We start from the raw sequence: 25,257 nt of genomic DNA, 5'->3' as shown, positions 1-25,257 counted from the left end.
AAAAGTAGAGCTTTTGCTGGGAAGACATTGCAACCTTGTTCAATGTTATCCAAGATGGCTTAAGCTCCAGAAAAGTAATCCTTATTGAACATTAGAAGGGCAAGGATATCACTTTGACAATAGAATCAATTACTTAGGAAAGGAATTATGGATGCTGCTTCACTGAAACTGTTCTGGCATGATTGGACACTTATGTAATCATCATGGATACTTAGCCAGATGAATTTTGGAGCCTATTGTCATTGGATATTACAACAATTAAAGATACATGATTGTGCATCCTCTACAAAGCATTGTCCTTGATGCTTTATTTTCTTCTTACCTGAAATAAACAAATAAAATAGGAATTGGGGGTGTGGAAAGAAGGCATTTTTGTTTCATCATATTGAGTGAGAGTGGCAGGAAAAGGTGCAGAAGACATTTCTGGCACTGCATTAAAATAAGGAATTCATCACAAATAGTTATAAGAATCCAAAGAATGGATCTCAGAAGCCTGGAAATTCACTATTGTGTCTGGAGTTCTGACTGTTCAGTAGATTGGGGTATGAGTTCATACCAGCATAATATTGGGCTACTCTAAGTAAAGAACTTATCGAGAACTTGTGAATTTGTGAACTATTGAATCTTGTAAAATACTATAAAAATGATAGCATCATTCCTGAATGCCATTAACAGAATACCTGATGTCTAATTTATAGAATTATAGAGTCATGCCGACACAAGGTTACTGTTAGCCATGCTTTATTCACAGTAATTACTCACAGACAAGACTTTGGCAGCAACCCAGACTCCCACAGATAAGAGATACACACAAGAGCTTCTCCAGCTTAGTAAAATGGTTGTGTCCTGCAAAAGGTCTCCTCCCAAAGTCTCTTCTTATATACTCTCTTGGGAGGAGCCAAATCACAACCACCTGGGCCTAATTATCTTCTATGTCTTTGTAATTGCTGCCTGCGCTTATCCACCCTTCTCTGCCTGGCATCCAGGACCAACTCCCTTTGCTCCTCCCCACTGCTCCAGGGCCTGACGTCAGGGACAAACTCCCTTTGGCTTTCACCGCTGCTCCATGCCTCAGGGGCCTCCTGGTGGCCAACCAGCCTCTCTGGTCCCTGCTTGGAGTCTGAACCCTGCCCAGGGTCCTCCACATTGTCCAGAGCTGATGCATAGGATCCCTCACTATCGGAGTCTGTTGGCAGCTCCAACGGCTCCTGCTGGGCCACAACACACTGTAACATACTTTGTAATGGATCAAAGCAGAGAGAAAAAACGGATACACTGAGTCTTCACATATTACTCTTGAAAAAGAACTAAATAAATACTCAAAAAGCATTCAAGGATGCTCTGTGGTGATCATTTTAAAGATGCAGAACATGATAGGATTCTTGGAGGTGTATGGGGTTTATTTATTTATTTAGTCTTTGGGTTGTTGTTTTATTCCTTTTGACTGCCTGGACTAGTCCCTGTAGTTTATTTGGCAAGGTGTTTTTTTTAGAAGTGGTTTTCCATTTCCTGCTTCCCAGAATTGAGATCTCTCCTAAGTTCACCCAGCTGGCTTTGTGCCCATTATAACACTAGAATTCCCAATCTCCCAGTTTTCACTCAGATGACTTAACTACTATCCCAAACTGCCTCATCGACTATTTAAGACAAATATACTTTAATTAAGAATAAAAACTGCAAGATGTATTAACTCAAACCCTTGGGATGAGGGAGTTAGAGTTAGTGTAGATTTACAACACATGAAGGAGAAAATAATTAAATATGAATTAATAAATGGCATAAAATAAAACTACCTAAAAGCAGAGGATCTAAATAGCTCTTGGGATAAACTAAAGTGGCCAGTGTTTGTGCTGAAATTGTTGGCTTTACATATGAGAGAAAGGAGATTAAATTGGCTGCTGAGCCTACGATAAGAACAGTCAATACGAAGCAGGAAGACAATCAAATTTGGAATGACTTGAATTGACTCGGAGTACAGGCAGATGAAGTAACTCAGAACAGAGAAGTGCAGGGTAATGAGCCTCGGGATTAAAGCAAGATTAGGAAATGTATCTTTAATGGCCATATGCTTCAAGACATTGAGCAGAAGTGGGAGCTGGCGGAAGACTTGGAGGCAATACTAAATACTCTCATTGCAGTACCCAAGAGAAGTAAAAAATGCAAATAGAAGCAAAACAGTAGGAGGCATAAAAAGATATGGGACCAAATAAAACTTATCATAAACAGAAATAGCTCTGTCACAAAACTGATTGGCTGCAACACAATGAAACTCAGTTCAACGGAAATATGTTTTCTCTGGACGGCACTACAGTTACACTAACTGGAAACAAACAAATCCCATCAATGTTGGGATTTACACTTTTGATGGGAAACTTGTTTATGTTTTTGCATTTTGAAAGATAGTTTGTTCATTAAGACTTACTTTTTTAAACTGATAGGATCTACAGTATTTCTGGAATTATATTTTCATTAGCAAATGTTCAGGTAATGATAACTTGTTACACATATCCCTTCATCTAGAAGACGGACACCTATAGTCCACCATAGAGGCCACATTGGGCACAAATTAATTTGTTTTCTTTTTTTTCTAATAATTCATTTCCAGCTCAGAACAAAATGTAGCACTTGTGCAAAGTTGCCAATGAAAACAAGAGTCCAAATGTCATGTTTCTCTCTCTCTTCTAATACTGTTCGGTGACATCTCCACATCACTGCTTGGTATGATTGAGAAAAAGCACAGTAGAGTTAGGGAGCAGAGCAAATTGTAGCAATTTGTATAGAGAGGGAACTCCATATTTGATTCAGGCCTGCCTGTTTTGGCAGTAGCCCATGTTTCTGAAGATGCTTAGTTTCATTCTAAGAATATTTAACATTCTGAATTCTTAGATTTAACAGAGAATTATATTTTTATCAGGGATTTTGTTAGTGAATTTTAGGAAAGGGGAATAAGAGAGAATTCAATAGCACCAATCCCTACTTCTGTTTGTTGTTTTGAAGTACTATTGCCAGAAACAATTTTGCTGCATTATTACTACTTATACAGTGAGAATCTTATTTAAGATTTTGTCCGACACAAATAGCTCTTGATGCTGAGGGGAAAACAATTTCTCTCTCCTCAAGTTCTTTCAGTGACTAGGCTTGAGGCAGAGGTATGCAATCTGGTGCCCTCCTATTATTTTGGATAATAATTCTAAAAAAATCCTTGCCATTGGCTATGCTACTGAAAGTTAATAGGTGTTTGAAGTTCAAAGCATATGGAAAACATCAGGGTGTCTACCTTTGACATAGACGACAGTAAGGATGTTTTCCTATTTGTGCTGAGGTAAACAGGAGACTCTGACATTGCTAAACGTACTTATGTATTTATTTCTGTGTCATTTTTCTATATTGCCACAGACTCTAAGATCTGATTTCTGGCAGTTAACATAAGTAGACATTTTAAAAAGTAACAAACATTACAGTAAGCATAAAAATTAATGAAATAATAACTACCTGACCAGTTATATCAAAAGCAACCCCAACATCCTTGAATAGCTCTCTGAGAGAAATCTTTCAAAGTACCACAAGGTCAGTGCCAATCTGACATTTCAAGGAATACTATTTCATAAGAAAAGTGACATCAGCAAAAAAATAATAATTGGGGAACCTGCCTCTCTCATCTTCCCAAATTGAGGAACAACCAATGGCCTTTGATATCAGGAACATAATGAATGGATAAAATAGACTTGGAATGAATAGTTCTGGAGAAATTGCCATCTTGTTGTGGCCCGCCAGCAGAACTGGCAGCAGATGGGACAGTGAAGAGGTTAGAGAAGAACATGGGCCAGTCCTGGAATCTGGGGAAGGATCTGATCAGGGCATTGTGTCAGAGACAGAGAGGGGGGCAGAGTCATATTCCACTTATCAGCTGCCTTCAGAGTCAGACATCAGTGGGGCAGACGAACAGCTGGAGCCTGTTCCCAGGGTGTGCATGTGCAGAGTTGCCAGATGAAGAGATCAGCTAAAGAACAGGGGTCGACTTGAGAATAAGACCACAGATGAACGATGAATGCCCCCTCCCAGAAGAAATAAAAGAGGAGTGGAAGGGGAGGGGAGTTTGCAGGAGATAATTAGTTCACTTAATTGGTTCATCACTCTCCGAGACTCCTTGCCAAGTTTTTCAGATATCGGCTTTGCGGCTCTCCAAGCCAGATGAGGTCTGTGACTGTAAATTCTTGAAAGACTTTGCTGAATATGAATGAGCAGAATTCACCGTCAATTAATAAAAGGGTTTTTTTTTTTCAGGACAAGGAGTTTGCTTCATGCTCTTGGGAAGCCTAGGTACATCTGCCCAGCTATGTACTATATTACAATAATTTTATAATGACTTCTTTAATACTTTTAAAATTTAGGAAAAACTTACTACAAAAAGGTTAATCCAGATAACAAAAACATAAATGATAGGGTTAGGTACTAATCATGAAAACAATAAGCTTCCATTTTGTCAAGCCATACAAGCAGTATCCAGAAATAGACCAAAGTATCAAACCAGAAAAATCCCAAACATTAAGAAATGAGATTTCATGCCAACATAGGAGTCAAGAAACTGGGTTGATTGTCTGCGACACATGAGAACTGTAAGCTGAGCTCTTTGTATGATAGGACAGGACCATCACTATATGTATTTGTTAGGGAGTCTGATTAAGGTGATTTTTGTATCTCGTAGTCTGTAAACTCTTTTTAGTCTCTGTGAATCAGTTGCTCATTCTTCATAACACTGTTTGACCTCGCTTCCTTTTCCTTTGAAAAATAAGTTATATGATTACTCACATTTCCCACTTGTTGTCCTTCAATACTTTGAGAAGCATGACACTTAGTGGAGGAACAGTAGAATCTTCTCATGATACTAAGGGATCATTCAATGTATTCTGCTTGTTGTGATGTAAAGATGTGCTCCATTCATCATTTCTTAAAGACCTGTCCTTGCAACATAATCTCTATCTTATCATCTTTCTGCTGAGGTACACTGAAGCCACTCTAAGGTGTCCAGCAAGAAAGTAATATTTTTCTTCATATCATAAAATGAATCAATGAATGAGGGGGTGGGAAACCTCTTGTGAGGAAATTATAAAGTACCTAGAGGAGTTGTATCAGAATCAGCAAACTATCTAAATGGCATCTCTTCTCTGGGAATACCTCTTTCATCTGGCAACTGGCTCTGCAGCCTCACAAGCATTTCAGCTGTAGCTGTCAAATAGACTGGATCCCTTGTTTGCTCAGCCTTTCTTTTGGAAAGGATTTTGAATCCCAACCTTGTATTACTGAAGATAGGTCTATCAGAAATCAGTATTTCCATTAGTAAGCAAGATTTTGCCCAGTAATTTTTTCCTTGCTGGCAGACGAGTGATAAATGAATGGAGAGTAATTTTTTTAAAGGGATTATAATATAAAATACAAACAAAAATAAAGATAGTTATTAAAGATAGTTAAATAAAGATAGCAAATGTGAAAGGGAAAGAAAGAGGAAAGAGAAGTGTAGGGGAAAGGAGGGAAGGAAACAAAAGGATCTGACCCAGCTTTTTCAGTGCAATGCAATAGAAAGTAGAATTGCAGTCTCAACTTTTTACTTTACCTATTTAACAAATAGTAGCCATTTCTGTAATAATAAACTAACTTAATCAGCAAAATCCAAGGTCATTTTTTTTCCTCTCTTGATCCCAAAGTCCATAAGCTGTTTCCAGATAGAAACAAAGCTAGATAAGTTCTTTTCTCTAATTAAAAAAGTCAATTTTGTTACCTCTGCTAACTCCATCACTTTTTCCAACCACACTTCTGTTGTGGGGATAATGGAGAGTAATAACTATAAAACTCACCATCTAAGCTACTGGTCAACATATGGCATGGGTTGAAAGAACCATATAAGTACCAAGATATAAGAATATTGACTTCTCCAGTGATAATTCCATGATTATTACACCTTATTAAGAAGATAAGCTTGTGGGCTGCATGTGATCCTGGACAGCTAGTTACATAGCTAGCTGTTAAGATTATAATAATCCTGTATGATTATAATAAAAAAACATTCAAAAAAGGAAGTCTGTCTGTCTGTCTGTCTGTCTGTCTGTCTGTCTGTCTGTCTGTCTGTCTGTCTATCTATCTATCTATCTATCTATCTATCTATCTATCTATCTATCTATCTATCTATCATCTATCACAGTGATGGCAAACGTTTTTGTAATTGGGTGCCAAAAATGTGAGGGCGCACGTGCAATACCGTGTATGCGTGCTGGCAACTCATAATGCAAAGCATCCCCAACATGTGCATGCATGCACAATCTCCCCCACACTCCCCCCCCTACATGTGCCACACTGGTCACCTCCAAGTTGAGCTTGGTATTTCCTCCAGGGGGCTGGGGAAGGCCATTTTCACCTTCCCCAGGCTCCAGGAAAGCCTCCAGAAAGGAACTTCTGGTAGGTGTTTTTGCCCTACACAGGCTCCAGAGACTTTCCTGAAGCCTGGGGAGGATGAAAACAATCTTCCAGCCCCTCCGGAAGGCCGAAAATCAGCTAGCCAGCTTGTGCTGGAGTGATGGCTCATTTGCCAGCAGACATAGCTCACATGTGCCATAGGTTCACCATCACAGCTCTATCATCTATCATCTATCCATCTATCATCTATCATCTATCAACTATCAATCTATCCACCTATCCACCCATCCACCCATCCACCCATCCACCCATCCACCCATCCACCCATCCACCCATCCACCCATCCACCCATCCACCCATACACCCATACACCCATACACCCATACACCCATACACCCATACACCCATACATCTATCTATCTATCTATCTATCTATCTATCTATCTATCTATCTATCTATCTATCTATCTATCTATCTATCTATAATATAGTCCTCTCTAAATGGTTTACAGAGTCAGCATATTGCCCCCAACAATCTGGGTGCTCATTTTACCAATCTCGGAAGGATGTAAGGCTGAGTCAAACTTGAGCCTTGAACTGCCAAACTGCTGGCAGGCAGCAGGCAGCAGGCAGCTGAAGTAACCTGCAGTACTGCAACCACTGCAACTCCAAGGCTCTTATATATTTTAATTATTATATATTTTATATGCAGCCCAAGACAAGCCAAAAGTTTGGACATCCATGGTCTCCCTTTTTGACATAATAAGCATGCAAGTAAAGCAGAAATGCATAAAGAAAAATGAAAACTCTGAACTTTGTCCATATAGCAGTTAATTCTTGGTTTTCCTGCTGGGTAGGAAGGAAAAAGACAGCCAGGAACTCAGCAATTGTTGCCCTGAATGTTATCCCCATGTTCTGTGAAGGTAGCAGCATACCAGCCTCACTGCTGAGAGGCATTAAAGGTCGGCTGTAGAGTAACCTTTTTATAGTGATATACTTTCCTCTTGTCACAAGCTTGAGAGGAAAGCACATTTACCATTTCTGTGTTGATGAGTTCTAACACAGGAAGAATTGGTGAAATTGGGCATTCTTCCAAGCAGCAGTACTGTGTTTGATCTCCTTCCAGGCTCAATACAGACCAAGATTAGACTACTTACCAAGTTCACTTTCACTTTATTTTTTTTATTTTTAAAGACTTTTTTTTCTCATGGGCTATTGGAAGGGATAGTGATAGACGGATTCTTTGTAAATGCCATCTTTATGATTTTGACACTTCCCTCTCCATGGGTCCTATCTCACTTAAAATCCTAGATGGAAAATGAATATACACTATGTGGGGGAAATGATCAATAGGGTTCTGTGCATGAGGATTTAAATTGTCATTTTTAAGATTGCAGTTCTATTCTATGTTCAATTTAATATGTATTAACTCCTGTTTCCACTTTAAATGTCTGGGTTTTTCTTCTCTCTGTTTTAATTATTATTTTCTCATTTGTGTTCTCTTAGTTTTTGTAATGCCATTTATCATTGTACCAGTTATCCTTTTATTTGCTCTGTGACAGACTAGCACACAACAAATGGTTTTAAAAATAACAACTAGCAATTGGTTTTTACATATTTTCACGCCTAACTTCATTTTCAATATTGCAAATTTTAAGAATAGAGTTAGGTACAAAAATATGTAAAAGCTTCTGAATTGTCATTAGTGTTTTGATAACATGGGTCAAAGAAACAGTTCTTAGCTAATATTATAAGCTTTCCTGCATTTAAGTTATAACAAATATGGCATTTTAGCACAATACATCAGGCACTTTAAATGTCTCCTGGCAATAAATGTTGTTATCAAGAAAAAGCTTGATAATGTAGTAGGTTTTACTGAACTTATCAATAAATCAGAAGTCACATGCTTTCAGACCAAAGATTTTCCTTGGATGTACTGGATGATATGAAATGAGCTATTTTACTGAAATCACTTTGAGTTCAAAGTAATGTCAGGCTTTGTCTATTTTCAGCGAAATCACTGCCATTCTAAGACTGAGCTTGCAATGTTTTCAAAATGTAAATGTGTTTGACCGGTGAGGTCAGAAACAATGAAGAAATGCACTTTGGAAATTTTCAAACCGAGAACCATATTTTTGAACAAACATAATCAATTCTATCAAATCTTTATTTTTCTTTGAGGCATGGCATAACAGAATGTTTTTAGCTTGGCAGACTGTGTACTGAAAGCCTCCCACAGAAAACTATTATTTTCCAGCTGGTTATTTTGCTATCTTTACAGTATGTGAAGAAATGCTTTGATGCATTCTCTTGAATGTACAGTTGGTAAATAAACAGGAGACCATTAGAGGACACAGCAGGTTGCACATTTGCAAAGAAAAAAAAAATCTGCAAACTGGTGCCCTCCAGAGTTTTCAGACTAACATTTATAGAATTCCATGACCTTTAGTTGAAGCAACATGGGTTTCTGGGAATAGTAGCCAAAGCATCGGGAAGTATGATATTGTTGTGGTGTATGGTATTAATGGCCTGGAATTGATGATGTTATGATGGCATGTTAGCAAATGGAGATAGAAAAGGGGAAAAGACATTCAGATATGGTCATGAAGTACAAATGTACTGTCACTAGGGCTGAGGAGCTACCCTGGCTGCTAGCCAGGGCTATTGTGGGGAAAAATAGACAGCATTCCCATTAGTTCAGCCTTGTATATGGGTGCTGGGATGGAAGGGAGCACCTGCCTCCTCAGTTGCTGGAGGACATGCTGGTGGTCTAATCCAAAGAAGGAGAGGAGAGAAAACTACCAAGATTTTTATAGCAGGGAGTAGCTGGGAAGAAAAGTTGGAGATTAAAGTTGGGGTGAGTATGCATAGCAGATGTTGGGGTGAGTATGCATAGCAGGTTGGAAAGGAGTAGTTCATGTGTGGCTTCCTCAGAGAAAGAGAAACAAAATCCCAGAGATATTGTGATCTTCAATCAGGATCCAAGACAGCTGGAGGGAGGAACTGAAGGAGGGAGACAGCTGGATACAGACAGAGACTCAGAGTCTTTGCTGAAGCCCTAGTCCATGGGGAAGGATGGGCAGAAAGCTCTTGAGATGGATTCTTTCTCAAAGGAATGTTGATGAGCAGCGCTGAACAGCACTGAGCACCCTCATTTATAAATCCAGCACACTCCTTCCTTTCATTCTCTTTTGATAAGCACAAAGGGGAGGGAGACAGAGTGAAATGGACAGAAGTTAAGCATTTGGAGAATTAGAGGAAAATAGTTTTTGGAGGGACACCTAAGGACAAACCAAACGTTGGGATCTTCTTGTAAATGCCTACTTTAAATACCTATTGTAAATAGTCCTGCCGTACAGTAAAGAAATATAAAAGCCTTTACTGTCTTGGTTTCTCTGAGTCAATTGCTATCCTTGTAACCCTGAATATATATCTAGTTCTAAAAAAAACCAAGTTACACTGCAAGATATAAAAGGTCCCCTAATAGTGGCTGACAGTTTTATTAAGGTGGCAATTGTACAGTATATACACATAATTGAACAGTAAGAGGAAGAAGATGCTTACCAAGCTACTGAATCGAAACAGACCCATTACTAGAACTTTGGAAAGGCATTTTGTAATCTCTGGGGGGAGATGGAGATCAAATGCAAAGCATGCAGAAACACCATGCATGATATCTTAGCATCTCAAAGGAAAAAGATATAACTCTGGGAGAAAGTCTTGATGTGTTGCAGAAAGAGAGCCATACTTTCAGTGCAGATCCTAGTAACATGATTGGCCTTTTAGGTGGTTCTTCATATTCCTAAAAAAAAATCAAACAAAACATTTGCTTTTATATAATATGACAGGAAGAGAAGTGATTCCACTCATCTACTATGAGAAAACATTTACTGCCCAAATATGTGTTTGAGCCAGAGGAATGTCATTTTAGCTGTATATAAAAAAGCTATTCATGCTGAAGAACTATTTTAGAAAGAAAGGTCAAAAATCCCAAGTATGATTTTCCAAAATAGTCTACCAAGTAATGCCTGTGATGTGGTGCCTTTCCTTTTAAATTCTTCCTTCTTCAATGGTTATGAATTTGAGGGTATTTGAACATGGTCCAGGGAACTACATTATTTATCTCTCATCATGATCAACTTGGTGTAAGAAAACACAAGAAAACATTATACCTGGCTCTGATTTGGCCTCTGATTTCCTCTATAATGAATGAAGATTAGTTATGCATCTATTTCCTATGAGCTGCTTATATACTAAGCTTATTCCAACTGTTTTAAATGCAATAAAATGATTTTATTCTTATAATCCTTATTAGTAGGCAAAATGTTCAAATGTATATTAACGCATTAGCTATAATTTAAAGGTTTCACATCTGAATTGTATAAAACTGGACACATCACTAGAAGTTAAAATCATAAGAGTATATCTGATTTACTTTGGCCATGTCATGCATGCAAATTCATTGGAGAAGTCAATGAGGCTAGGTGTTGAGCCTGAATTTGACATGTATATAGCCTTTTTATTTTACTCTCTATTATACTCATTTCTTCCTTTTTCTTTCTCTTTACTTTAAGGGTGGTGGTGGTTTCAGTCTCACCACATTCTTAAGGTGGGGGAAGGAGTGAATAAATAGTGAGGATTGTTTTGACTAGGTGACCTTCTTTCCCGTGGGAACAGAGGCTTCTCCTGCTGAGTATGGAAGGTGATGTTTGAAGACACCAGGTAATGTGGATTGATTGTTTATTGGAGAATGTGACTTTTGAGGGATGTTTCTAACTTACAATATTTTGTGGTGTTATTCCAGTTTGCATCAGATCCGGAATTACAACAGACTTTGCCAATTTGATGTCTACCTAAATAAAAGTATTTCTTTTCGAAGATGGACTTTGCATAGTTCTTTTTTGAATGGGTTTCATCACCTGGAAAACCTGACACTAGGAATAGTTAGAGGAATAAGAAGAAGGAGCAAACAAAGAACATGCTGACTTGATAACAGCAAAACTGATACAAAGATGAAGATCCAACAACTGCTTGATAGGGTAGCATGAAGAGCACTTGCCTATAAAGTTGATCAATAGTCAGACACGAACGAATGATTAAAACAACAACAACAAAGGTCATGTGTATAATGCAAGAGCTCAGTATCTCCAAATCTGTTCATCAACAAGCTCTTCTGTAAAGTGGGGGAAGCATCTAAAGTGTCTTCTGCTACTTCCCCCCCACCCTTGGTTAGGGTTGAAACCTGCATGATCAACATTTAAAAACTGAACATATATTAGATTGACTCTGCTAGGTACTAAAAGAGTTTTAAATTACTCTATAGCTCCTTTAAGCCTGGGTTACATTACACTTAGTCATAATAAGCCTTGTTTGGCTTTGATTTAATCTGTTATATGGATCAAACCATTGTGGTTTATATACCATGATTTATAGATTAATGCACCATAGGAGCCCAGCCAACTGTGGTTTATTCCATAATTAAGTAAATAATGATTTAGCACAATATGTGACTCCTGTCTTATGCCTGCTCACCTGAAATTTGAAACTGCTTCAACTAAATGTTCTCCAATCACATTTCCTCTTTAAAAATTGGCTGTGTAACCCTCAATTTCTGCTGTCTTCTAGCCACTCTCTTTGTTTTGACTATTGAGAAATTCTGGAGCTTTCACAAACTGGATTTTTTTTTAAAAAAGAAACCTTTTCAATTAAAATAGGGATTTTATGTAGTCTTCATAAATTTTCTCATGGGAAAAAATATTTATTTTTGAAAAATAGTATAAAAGTTCTTGAACTAAAAATCAAAAGGTTCTGATGCCCTAATGCAATTACATGCCGTTATTGTGCCCCTGCAATAACAGAAAAATCAATTTTGGTTTTGGCGTCGCATAAGAAGCACCATTTCTTTTAAGCAATTGATTATGTATATTCTTTTTTTGCTTTTTATAATTATTGAAAACATCAATGGAATGTTAAGGACATTTTCAGATTTTGAATGAAACGTATATAATATCTCCAGTGTTAGACAACTGTAACTGTGTAATTGCTGTCATGGCATGATGTTCTTTTGTAAAACTCTTTTGATCTAATTTTATTAAAGGTGAGGATTACAGTTAGTAGTAAATTATTTTTTACTTAACAAATGAATGCACTTCAGCACTGATAATGAATCAGAGGACTACAGAATATATTATATCATCTATTAATGAATTTATTGTCATACAGAGAGATGGAATAAAAGTCCCACATGATCAACTAAGAGACTTCTGAATAGGAAAATAAGAGATCTCATACCAGCATGTTTGATGCATATCTGTCAGCTTCCAAAGAACAAAGTCTTTGGACTTTGCACTGAAATAGGATTTTTTAAAAGATTTTTAAGATTTAATTTAATAAACTGCATGTAATTCCTATCCTGATGAAAAATGTTAATTACATTATTACTAAATGTGACTTTGAGCTGGTTTTTATCACCATTTCTTTGGAGAAGATTGTCTTTGAAGATTGGAGATTGAAGTTCATAGGCTCTTTTTTTCTCAAATAACATTCATTCTTCCTGGTTTGCAGCAGATAATCTTGTGAGATCCCAAAGTGCAAAGATAAAATTTATTTCTATGCAGAAAAAGAGACTATGAATAATTCCCCCAATTGGAGCTTTGCAAGAATGATGTCTATGGAGCTTCTCAGACATCCAGGACATGGTTGTCCCAGATATGCTTTTTTCAAAAGACAACTGGAGTTTCTTTTTCTTTGAAGACACTTAACTTCCCATCCAAAAAGCTTCTTCAATTTTGGAGAAGCTACTTGAATGAGAAGCAAAATGTCTTCAAAGAAAAACAAAGTCCAGTTGCCTTTTGAAAAAACACCTTTGGGATTTCCAAGAATGAATTTCAAGGTAGCCACTGTATTCTCTGGAAATCAGTTGGTATGCAGGTTTATTAAATTATGGTTTATTGTACAGTCAACCAGATGTTCAGTAGTAGTAGTAATACTGAGAATTACTGAGAAGTCTACTTTGATCTGACTCAAAATCAGGGCAGTGCTATTACATTTCTGATTTCATCTATAATTGTCTAGTTCAGATGCTTATTAAGGTGAGAAAAAATGTTTAAGACTAGACTACAGACCCAGAATGTTTCATACAAAATGTGCCATAGTGAAATTGGCTGCAAAATAAAGCAATAAGATTTTCATTACTAATTGTTCAGATTTAGTTTTCAGCGCTTAAGCTCTTTCTTGTGTTAATTCTTACTGGCTTTGACTAGGTAAATTAATCTCTCATTACAGTCTGTTTCTTCCAAAGACTTGGCGAGGATGCATAGAATTTGAAGAAATGTTATCCTTTGTCAAGTGCCCCTTTTAGTACAGAAGGAGCTCTTGAGAATTCATGATTTCTCTAGTTTGTCCAGCTCCTTGATGAAGATTAATCTCACTCAATTTTCTTGTCTTCTGTTTTTACATGTGAGACCCTAGAAAATATGAAAATGTTTCATTCTCTATGTATGAATGTGAGTCCTTCTTCAAGAAACGATTAACTTCACTTTCTTCTAGTTAGTATGCAGCTCCAATAGAAAACTGAAGTTCCTAATATGGGTTCTTGTATATTTTTTTTCTTTCAAATCTATATATTTTAAGTTTTTCAATAACTTGAACAAAGTTTATGAGATTCTGGTAAGATATAGCAAGATGCTAATAAGAAACTGATTGATGTGATGTTCATCCATCGTGTTCAAAGAAGGCCTTGATATCTGACAGGTTGTGGGCTGTCCACGATGTGTTCTCCAGGTAGCTGGTAAGGCCTATACGGGCACGAAATGTTCTGCCACATTTTGGGCAGACATATGTGGGCACAATTGTTGCAGCATTTGCAGCTCTGGCTTTGCAGAGTGCTCGCTTCTCTTATGCTATGGTTGTTCTTCCGTCCTCAGATGCCTGGCAGACTTGGTGGATCTGCATGTGCCATGTTAATCAATCCTGTGCCATGGTTTTCCAGGAGACAGTGTCGATGTACAGACACTTGAAGGAGGCTTTCAATGGGTCTTTGTATTGCTTCATTTGTCCCCCATGTGATCGCTTTCCTTAAGACAGCTCACCATAGACAAGCTGTTTAGGGATGCGGTGGTCTGGCATCCTTGTAACATGGCCTGCCCGCCGTGCCTGGGCTTTCATAAGGGTGGGTGTGAACTGATGGCAGACCTGCTCTGGAGAGGACTTGAAACTGATTAGTTAGCTAATAAAAGCATAGTCTAATATGTCTTTCGGGGATAAGGATTACTCACATAAAGGTAATCATTTTGAAATCTGCATTTTTATCTTTTTATCCTTGCTAACTCACTTTTCATTCCTGAAAACAAATCTATAATTAAAAACAAATACATTGATTTCACTTGTCTGAAAGATGTAACTTTATTTAGAAAGATTGTTCACTACTAGTAATCTAAAAAAGCTGTTCTACTTCCAAGTTATTTTTTGTTTGATGTGCTTAAACACTATAGATGTTCTTTCATGCATGTATGTTTTATTCATGTCAAAGCAATACCAGAAGGCTGTTATTATGGAGTGTCTGAAATCAGCACAGATGCTTTTAGGCAATAGTATTTAAGCATCCTACTTTATTTACAATATTTGTTAACCGTGCCAATCGCAATGCTCTGGACATTGTTTAAATAAAAGAGAAATGAAACAAAGACAAACAATCATCATTTTTTTTCATATGCAAAATACAGACAAACAAATAATGCAAATTGAGTCCCATAAGCAAATGGGGCTAAAAGTTTGATGGGAGGGTTTAAGGATTGTCTGGAATATAAGAAGCTTTCTTAATCTGCAGTGACTCAGGTTCAATATTCCCGGGACCACCACAAAAGACACCTCCTTATGAGTAACCAAGCCATGATGATGAACTGCTCTATTCCTTTCCACATCTGTTTGGATGTGTACTTGAGCAGTGGCAGCTGAAATCATTTGGTTGCAGAGAAGAGTTTCCAACAATAAAGAAAATGGCTGGAGGCCATTGCAAGAGATCGGTGACAACAGATTTCTTTGATTTTGGCCCATATTAAGCTTTCAAATGTATTGGATCAAAGCTGAGCTTTTCACAATATTCTTGCAAGTTTATGCATCTCTAACTTGGACCATTTCTTTCCAACATTATTTTGATTTAAGCATCTACTCTAATGTGATAATTAAACAAAGTGATTGCCTTTAAGCTTTGTACATAGTTTAAAATAAAAGTGATTTATAGCTTCAGAAGCAGGAGTAAGAGGCATTCATCAAAGTACTAAAATCCTTACTCACAAGGTCTCTTTCTCTGAATGCTACAAAATCTGAATAGCAAATTATTATATCTCACTAAATTTTGATTCAATACTCTCTCATCAAACAGGAGATCAAATATGGAATCTAAATTAAATACAATCAGGTTATTCAAGTTCATATTCTGCTATATAGTGTGCTTGTTTGTTTGTTTTACAAGTCCTGTATCAATGGAAACAGTATTAAACAAGGTTTGTTTACTCGTTGCCTTTTATTTATCACACTAATGGTACTGTTGTGGCCATGGAATTACACTTCTTTTTATTCAACAAACATATGCAAAACCTCTTTTCTAATGTTTGCTACTGACATGGCTCTTATGTCATCTCCAAAATCATTGGCCTGAGAAGAATGCTGGCCATTGACTGATTTTTGTGAAGAGGGAAAAACTGAAGATAGAAGACAAAATTAGTGATCTTTGGCATAAATAATATTAAACACAGGTGACTTAATTAATGCCTCCCAAAAAGAGCAATTTTTCTTCTTCACTTTTTTCAGGTCCCTGGTACAGACAGGGAATACCAATATTATCATTTGAATAACTGTCCAATATACATTGGGGACTATCCTAGAGGGGATTTTTACTCAAAAGGAGGGCAGTTAGTAGTCCTGGACTTAAAATATTTGAAGGCAAGATGATAGGCCAGAAGTTGAATGGGGCTGAGATTTGGAGATGGAATGTAAAGCCTACAGATAGTCCTAAATGAACTACTATTCATTCAGTGACCATTTGAAGATGCTGATACTGATTGACAGATCCTCATAGTTGCAGCTGTTGGGGTGTCACATGATCATGGCTCACAATTATGATGTTACAGTGAGGTTGGCCACTTGAACTCCATTTGTCACTTTCCTTGCCTGCTTCTGTTAAGCAAAATCATTGGGGAAACCAGCAGGAGGTTTCAACACATAACATTGCAATTTGATGACTGTCATTTAGCAGCAGAACTGCCACCTAATCATTGTGGTTAAGCAATAATTACTAGTATTTCATAACTGGTAAAAGTCCAGAACAATTTTCTAAGGACGATTCTGGGTCTAAGGAGAGAGGGCTCTTCTTAATCTCTATTAGAAGACATTTTCCATCACTATAAAAAAAATTTAAAAGTTTTCCAGAATCCTACCTACTTCAGTTTCCTTATTTTGCATTTTTTCGGTGACACTCAACTGACCAAACATTTATCTCATACAATTCTCTTCTTAGCCACCACATTTGGCTCCACAAATGGGATGCTAATATAGAGATATCATTGTGACGGTCTTCTACATTTTCATTCTGCAACTGCCATTAACATAAACATGCAATCTTCTTCCATTCTCTCAAAAATATTACCAGTGGTCTAATAAGAAAGAATTTTACATCCTTCTGTTTACAGACTATGCCTTTAGCATATTACAAAGGGAAATTTTGCATACTAGAGGCATCTTTGCCTTTGTCTTGCTGACCAAATAGACCATAATTCATTAGGTCTTCTACTGCCCTATCCATCATGTCATTAGGAAAAAAGTTCTGATGACAGACAGACTTCAGGGATTGTAGGCAAGGCAATTGAATTACCTTTTCATGGGCATGACTCCATTTATTAATTGCCACTTTTCCTAGGCTCTCCTTAAAATTCAGAAATAAAACATTAACCTGCAAATTAGAGTACTGCTTTTAGTTCAAATTAATTTTGCATGTTACACTTGTTTTATGCATGTCACACTAATTTTTACTACTATTATTTTGATTTTTATGTCATGCTATCACGTATTCAAATCAACATAATACAATATTAGATTTTTTTAAAACAAATATTTATCTTTATCCAAAACCTCATATTCTCTTTTTGTGTAAAAATTCTTGCTTCTCTTCTTTGTCAGGTATCTGGTCATTTTAATAAAGAAAATGTTTTTTTTAATCACATAAAACCTCTATTGCAATGAGGATTTGGGCAACAATTACAGTATAATAATCTTAAAACCCACAGTGGTAAAAAATCAATTTGATTTGCAGAAGGTTTGAAAAGATATAATAAATACTTCAATTCTCTATGGTGCTTGGAGCAACCATTTTCCTTGATAAAATTAATTCACAAACCTCCAATTACCAAAGATTGAAAAATGTCAGCCCCACTTATCTTGAAGAGGGAGTACAGGCACTAGTAAAATCCAATGGCCAAGGTTCAAGGAAGAACCAGCTCCCACAAGCTTGTGACCTCATGCATCAGGTTAAATTCTGTTCCATAATTACTGAACCCATGGAAGCAGCAGTTTTGGACAGGAGTGCAAAGTTGCAGAGAAGAACCCCATGGTCATAATGATCACTCAGAAGCTACTATTACTCTTGCACAATCCTAAATTCTGAGCAAGACAAAACTCATGTCTCCTGGACAGAGTGATAATATAATATACTATACTACAAAACACTGTAATGAAATGTTTAGTTTTTGAAGAGAACTTTTTCAATCTTGTCTCATAGCTGAATGCTTAAAACTTTTTCCTAACTTGCTCATCTAAGGTTAAGTGTAATGCTACTGCCTCTGTTATTATCAACTTTGGATCGAAAGTAGATTATTAGAATGTTAGTAGAATGTTAGTAGAGTGTTATCAGAATGCAACAATCTCCTTTGTTGTAATTGTCTATTTTGGCCCAGATTGTGATCCATGTTTTGCTTAATTTCCTTGGAATATTGGGGTGGGGTGCAGCAAATGGATTGCTAGAGTATCCAAGCAGACTAATAGGCTTTCTCTCTCTATGCTGGAACAATCACCATGAATTTCTATGCAAAGGCCACTTAGTGACATTAAACACAGTGCCAGTAAAAAGGAGCCTATTTTAACCTGTCTACTGAATGGTAACATCATTAGGTTCGTAGTCTTTAGGTAGAACATTGCTAGTCACCACTCTGTTGTTGCTACTTGATTGCGTTCAAGGCAGTAGGTAGCATAACTGCTAACCTGCTAATTATCCGAGGTTTGGAATTGTAGCTTATTCAGCACGTAGCACCGCATTAATGGATAATGGATTGAACACAAAGTATATTCTATATGAGGTACAGAACATTTCCAATAAAATGTGTACCTGAGATTTGTTTTTCCTATTAGTAAGGGAGAAAAAAAATTGCTCCATTCATTCCAGCTTTATGCACAAATGGATTTTCAGTATTGGCTGAGCAGTTGTACAAAGAAGGGATAGGAAGAAATGAAAATGGAGCAGCTCTCTTTTTCCTATGCCTTTCTGATTTGTATTATCAAGGGAGGCAGGTACGTCTGTTTCTCCCTCCTGTAGATTTGGTTTGTTGGGTTTTAGTTTTTTGCCTTTCCTTGAAAAATGTCCCTCTCTTTCCTATTGCCTTGTATATTTCTCCTTCAATAACTTTCTGAAAATGCAAAGGTTTTTTGTTATTGTTTTGGGTTGAGGTTTTTTTCCCCTGCTAAAAACCTCCAGTCTTGTTGTTTTGATTAACTTGCTATTTCAATAATTTCCACACTTTTATTCCCGCTGTTATGTTTCTTAACATAACTGCTGATTTGTTGTTTCATGCTTCCAGGTTTTCACTATAGTTATGAACCACATAGAAAGCTGGATGAAATATACATATTTTAAGTAAGGAAATAATAAACATCTAAAGAACACCAGCTCCTGTACAAGCATTTTTTTATTCTGGTGTAGGTGTGAGGAATATTAGTAGGGACAGGAAAAATAAAGCAATCAGTAGTCAGGACTTTCTCCAACCAATTTCAGTGAATTGAAAAAGTACAAAACAAATCAGTGCTAAGGGAAGGTTTGAATGAACAGTGGCTCTCCCGGTTTCTCAGAGTCAAAAGTTAAACATTTTGTAATACAGTTCAGAAAGCTAACAGGCAAGGTCTCATCCCTAGTTTAGAACAAAAATCTCAAAGAGCAGACAGAAGAGAGTATAAAGTTCGAAACTGGGAGGAATTAAGGATAATATATATATCATAGGTATGTGAAGATGCCAAGTAGCACTTGCACTTAATTAAGTGCCTCCACAACTCAGGTTCCTGAAACCATTTTGCAAACCCCATAAACAACCCTTTGGTGGCAATTATGACTGTCTTGTACTTACAAAACCAATTATCAATAAAAGTGATTGAAACCACTCTAGGTGCAATATGGCATGGAAGAAAGCCCAGTGCTACATTAGATATCTCAGCTATCCCATGTGAAAAACAGATAAATCGAAAGGTTCACCAAGTGCTCACAGGACAGAGATATATTAAGTAGGGCTGACCTTGTTGCTACTCCAGAGAAGCAGAGAGGGTAAATTGGCTTACCACCTAATCTTCATGGATATTACTGCCTGCTGTGAACAAGAACAAGCCAATTATGTGCACAAGAATAAGGTAATTATAAGTTTGCAAAATGTATCCAAAACTTTTAGACTAAGACCTTGAGCAATATGACATCTTATGTATCTAGGCTGTAGAGAAGCTTTCTCCTTGTAAAAAAATGGACTATCAAGAACTGTAGAATACACTTTGATTGAAAGAGGTAAAACAAATGAAATGCTTATCATAGAAGACTAGAAGACTACTTATCATTAAAGATCTAGAACCCAGATCTTTACCTAACAATGACCAATCTCAGAGAAGAAAATTATCAGCAACTGAGAAGTTGTAAAATAAGCAGACCAAACATTACATCATAGCTATTGAGTTATTTTGCAGGGGGAAAAAATAATATATATACTCAAGACTGCGTGGCATGATGTTCTACCTATATTATTAAGCTCTTGCTTCAATTTGTTGTAACCTTCATTTGAATGGAATTGGAAGGTATAGGACAACAGTTATTGAACCAAAGTAATTCACATGGGAAAACTTACAAAATGCTGGGACCTATGACTCCCATGGGAATAAAATTTGGGGAAGTTGTGGCCAGTTCAACATCACTGGACTTTCTGATTATACTTCCTAGAAACTTGTAGAGTGCAAGGGAAGATGGAAGGGGCATATCCCAACCTCTTTCCTATCTTTTCTTGTCCCTTTGCACAATTGGCTAATGGCAAGACAAGATAGGCAAGCGATCATTGGCTGGTTTTGAGCTAAGGCCAAAGTTTTAAATCTCTTACTGGTGGTCACTAGGGAGAAAAAAACAAGGGAATGACATGGATGCCAGCTGATGAGGTATAGCTGGCTAGGGGGACCAGTGATGGAGTAAACCCTCTTCCTCTATTGAGGGAAGGATCCCTTGGGGAATATACTAGAATAGGGAGGAGGGATGTTGTTTTCATCATAGCCTACCAGTCCCCCCTTCCCCCAGCAAATTGGCAGGCAGATGTGTGGGGAGAAAAGGAGGAGGAGAAGGAGGAGAAAGAGGAGGAAAAGGCTTTATTGCCCTCTTCTAAAGGTTGTGATGTAAGGGGAAATAGCATAAATCTATATTATATGTAGAGAGGAAGGATGGTGGAACAGGCATCCTCGAGCCATAACACGATCAGTGATTCTATTTTTGGGGGGGATAATCCTATTGCAGAAAATAAACAATTATTGAACTTTCTTCCACTGAGGGACAATGTGTGGCAGCAGCCATTCATACCTAGAAACTCTTACTTTTCATTCACCCCTTATAAACCAGAATTACTAGAAATTATTGGCTCTTAAGAAATTAAATTCTTGCAACACACTGATGCAAAACACCACCAATGAGTGATCTAGAAAATGAAGTAGACACTGGTCTGTATAATTGTTCGAAATTCTTTGGGATACATTTTCCAAGGTACAAGTATTGCCACACTTTTATTTTAAGAATACAAATCTTATAAAGTGAACCACTTACTATTAAGAAGGTATCTTGAGGCAGCAAACCATACATTCACAATCCCATCTTCTTTTCCCACCCCACCCCCTCTGATATCAGAAGTCCAAGGCCACATAGAACAGCATGCAGGACTTTTCATAGCCTTGGGAAGACAACTTTTATAGATGGATATTCCTTGACAAGAATTTAAAAAAAGGGAGATCCCGACAGTCATATAGCCTCTAGGACATCCTCCTTAGTATCACAGCAGAGCACCTCCAGCTATTTTGCCTGTGATCCTTTTGTATCAATCGAAGGCAATGAGGACTCCAGAGGACTTTTCTGCCACTTGTGTCTTCTTCTTTTCCCCCAAATGGCCAACAGATGCGTCCTAGACGGGACTCTGTGATACATAAAACCAAACAGAATGTCCAAAAGGATGCAGAAGTGGAGCTGCCTTTTAAAATTAGCAGCTAGAAAATAAAAGAAACAATTTCAAAGGGGAAAATATATTTTCATTCCTCTATACAATCTGAAGCAGTGATTGTTACCATGGTACCAAGGGAATATCTTTTTGCTTGCAGATACAGAGACACATGTAAGCACTTCCTTATAAAACAAACAAGCAAACAAACAAACCTCTTATATTTTTAGGAAATTATTTTGTAGTTACATATTTTTTTTTTGCCTTGTCACTTAGTCACACTTGTTTTAGGACACTTTTCAGTGTTGATGTTTTTGGTAACGGCACTATATTGTTAATGTGTGGAAGAATGAAGATGTACTTATAGAAGAGAATATTTGAAGTTCAGGGTTGAACTGTGAAAAATTGTTAAATGATGGTACCTAGTTTGGTAATGAAATGTCTCAAGAAAGCTCAGAGAGCACCAAGGACCCCAAAGAAGTACTTGTTTAAGATGTCATTTCAGTAGATGAAGTAAAGCCATGTATACCATAGTGCCATGATGGCAAACCTTTGGCACGTGTGTCACAGGTGGCATGCAGAGCCATTTCGGGGCACACGAGGCCTTGCCCTGTCAGCTCCAGTGTGCATGCGTGCACTGGCCAGCTGATATTTGCCCTTGATGTTTGGCTGTTTTTCTCCCTCTGGAGGCTTCCCTGAAGCCTCCGGAGGGCAAAAAACCACCCAATGTGCAAACTGAAAGTTTTGGAATGGACTTCCAGTTTGCATGTTGGGCTGTTTTTCGCCCTCAGGAATCTTCAGGGAAGCCTCCAGAGGGAGAAAAACGGTCCAACGGGCAACCTGGAAGTCTGTTCCCGAACTTCTGTTTTGTGTGTTGGGCCATTTTCTGCCCTCCCAAGGCTCCTAGAAAGCCTCTGGAGCTTGGGGAGGGCAAAAAAATGGACTTCTGGGCCCACAGAAAATCAGAAAACAGGCCTCTGGGGGTGGGGCAGGTCATTTCATCCTCCCCAGGGTCCAAGAAAGCAATGGCGCATGCACAGGGGGAATAGTGCAAGGGGGCATTAAATTATGGGGTTGGGCACACAAGCATGCACGCATGCTTTCAGTGCCCAAGGTGAAAAAGTTTCACCATCACTGCCAAAGTGAGTTGGAATAAGAATTCAGGTTGGGTCAATTTTTTAACCTCTCTCCACTTATATTAATGTAGTGTTTTACGTATGTTTCTTCTTCATATATTCCTTGCTATATCACTCTTGTCACACCTTTAAGAATATGTCTTGTTATTGTACCAATCTGTGCCTAATAACAGATTATTAGAATTATGCCTGGAGTAGAGGATTCAAGACACTTCCTTATCTCATTTCTGCAGCAAAATATAGGGAATGCTTATTAGAATAACAATTAGAGTCTTGTGTAAGTTGTGTATCAAAGCTGTTACATTGCATTTCACGGACTACATCTATAAGGCTCTAACACCATGAAAGATACAATATTTGATTGACAAGATCTATGTAACCTTATGACTTGTTTGGGTCCAAGAGACCTGTGAATCACTGTAAACAGCTTGCTTTGAGGTAACAAACAATAATTGGGCTGTTTCCAATTTGCAAATCTCCTTGATGAATTATTTTGTCATGACCACAATTACATCTTTCTGGTATTTGACCATTACTAATAAATACATACATCTATATCCACAATATTGGATAATATGGCACTGTACTTTTCTACTCAAGTCAAAAGCATAAAAATATATTAATAAATAGCAGTATTAATTGCAGAAGCATAATTGTAGCCTTGAATTGAAGTGTTGAACTGATACTGAAGAGTCATACGGAAGTCACGTGTTTTAAGATCACAAAAAGGATACTGTACTCTACATGTCTGCTCAACTTTCACTGTTCAACGGGCTCAATCATAGAAAAATAGACATACTATTGCAATCTGAAAATAAGGAGGGAAAATTCTGAAAAAGAAATTGTTTTATTATTAAATGTTTTTTTAGTTTTAGTTTAAAACTGGTACAACATCTTTCTTAATATATCAATCAATTACAGATAATACAGAAAAAGACAAAAACAACAATCAGAAAGACAAAACAAAACACAGGTGTCTATTATGAAAAAAATATGAAGTATATCAACTGGTTACAACATGTTTTGGTGCTTCTCTTCCATTGACTCCTATTAATTCAAGTATCTTAACTCGAATATTTGCCATATCAACATCATTATACCTCCGGTTTTAATTATTATAATTATTTAAACATCCTTCATCCTTAGTTATGCTAAGGGATTAGTCCATAACACATGCTGGCAGTTCATTTACTTATTTGTAAAATCCTCTATTATCATCAAATCCTCATATTCTATTTTAACTAAACATCCATAATATTCAATTATATCATATATCCTAACGTTTTCCCAATATTGATTAACATTTAATTATATGGGTTTTATTTAGTTTTTTAATAGTGCTAATTATTATAGTTAATACTCTTTATGTATAACCTAAAGGTGTTTTCTCATATCCAATTGTTAGTTATCATATCAACTCCACATTATATACATTACTATTAATATCAATTATTAATCAGCAATATCTGTTACACAAAAAAGCAATTATTTTAGCTAAACATCCATAATATTCAATTATATCATATATCATAACATTTTCCCAGTATTAATTAACATTTGATTGTACGGATTCTATTTAGTTTTTTAATAGTGCTAATTATTATAGTTAATACTCTTTATGTGTAATCTAAAAGTATTTTCTCATATCCAATTGTTAATTATCATATCAACTCCACATTATATACATTGCTATCAATATCAATTATTATTCAACAATATTTGTTACACAGAAAAGCAATTAGGTTTAACTAGTTTTCAATTGTATTCAACAATCTATCAGCCAGTTCCAAATTATATATATTGCTATCCATATCAGTCATTATTCAGCTATATCTATTACAAATTAAAGTAATCCAATCTAGCTAATTTTAAATTATATTGTCCCATCTGTCAGCCTGTGTCCCTCCAGCCACAAGGTTTCCTCCGTCCAGTAACCATTCGTTGAATAAATTTACCAAATGTTTCCATAAGCAAGTCCAAACAAAAATATTTCGGCACCTTTGGATTCTGAATGTCAGTGATGAAATAATAAAGTTGTTCTTGGCTTATAAAGCTTCCCAATTTAACTTTAATTCTCAAGGGTGGATTCTCCATTCCTTCTGCACACTGTCTCTTTAAATGAATCGTCTTTATGGCTTCCCCCCTCTTCTCTTCCTCTGAGATAGACCAGACACCATTTCTCATATTTTCCGTTTGTGTTTCAGGAACATTTAAGCATTCAACATTCTCAG

Source organism: Thamnophis elegans, chromosome 1 (genome assembly GCF_009769535.1).
Source record: "Thamnophis elegans isolate rThaEle1 chromosome 1, rThaEle1.pri, whole genome shotgun sequence".
In the NCBI taxonomy this organism is placed as follows: domain Eukaryota; kingdom Metazoa; phylum Chordata; class Lepidosauria; order Squamata; family Colubridae; genus Thamnophis; species Thamnophis elegans.
The sequence above is the reverse complement of the archived record's forward strand: the minus strand, read 5'-3'. Positions refer to the sequence as shown.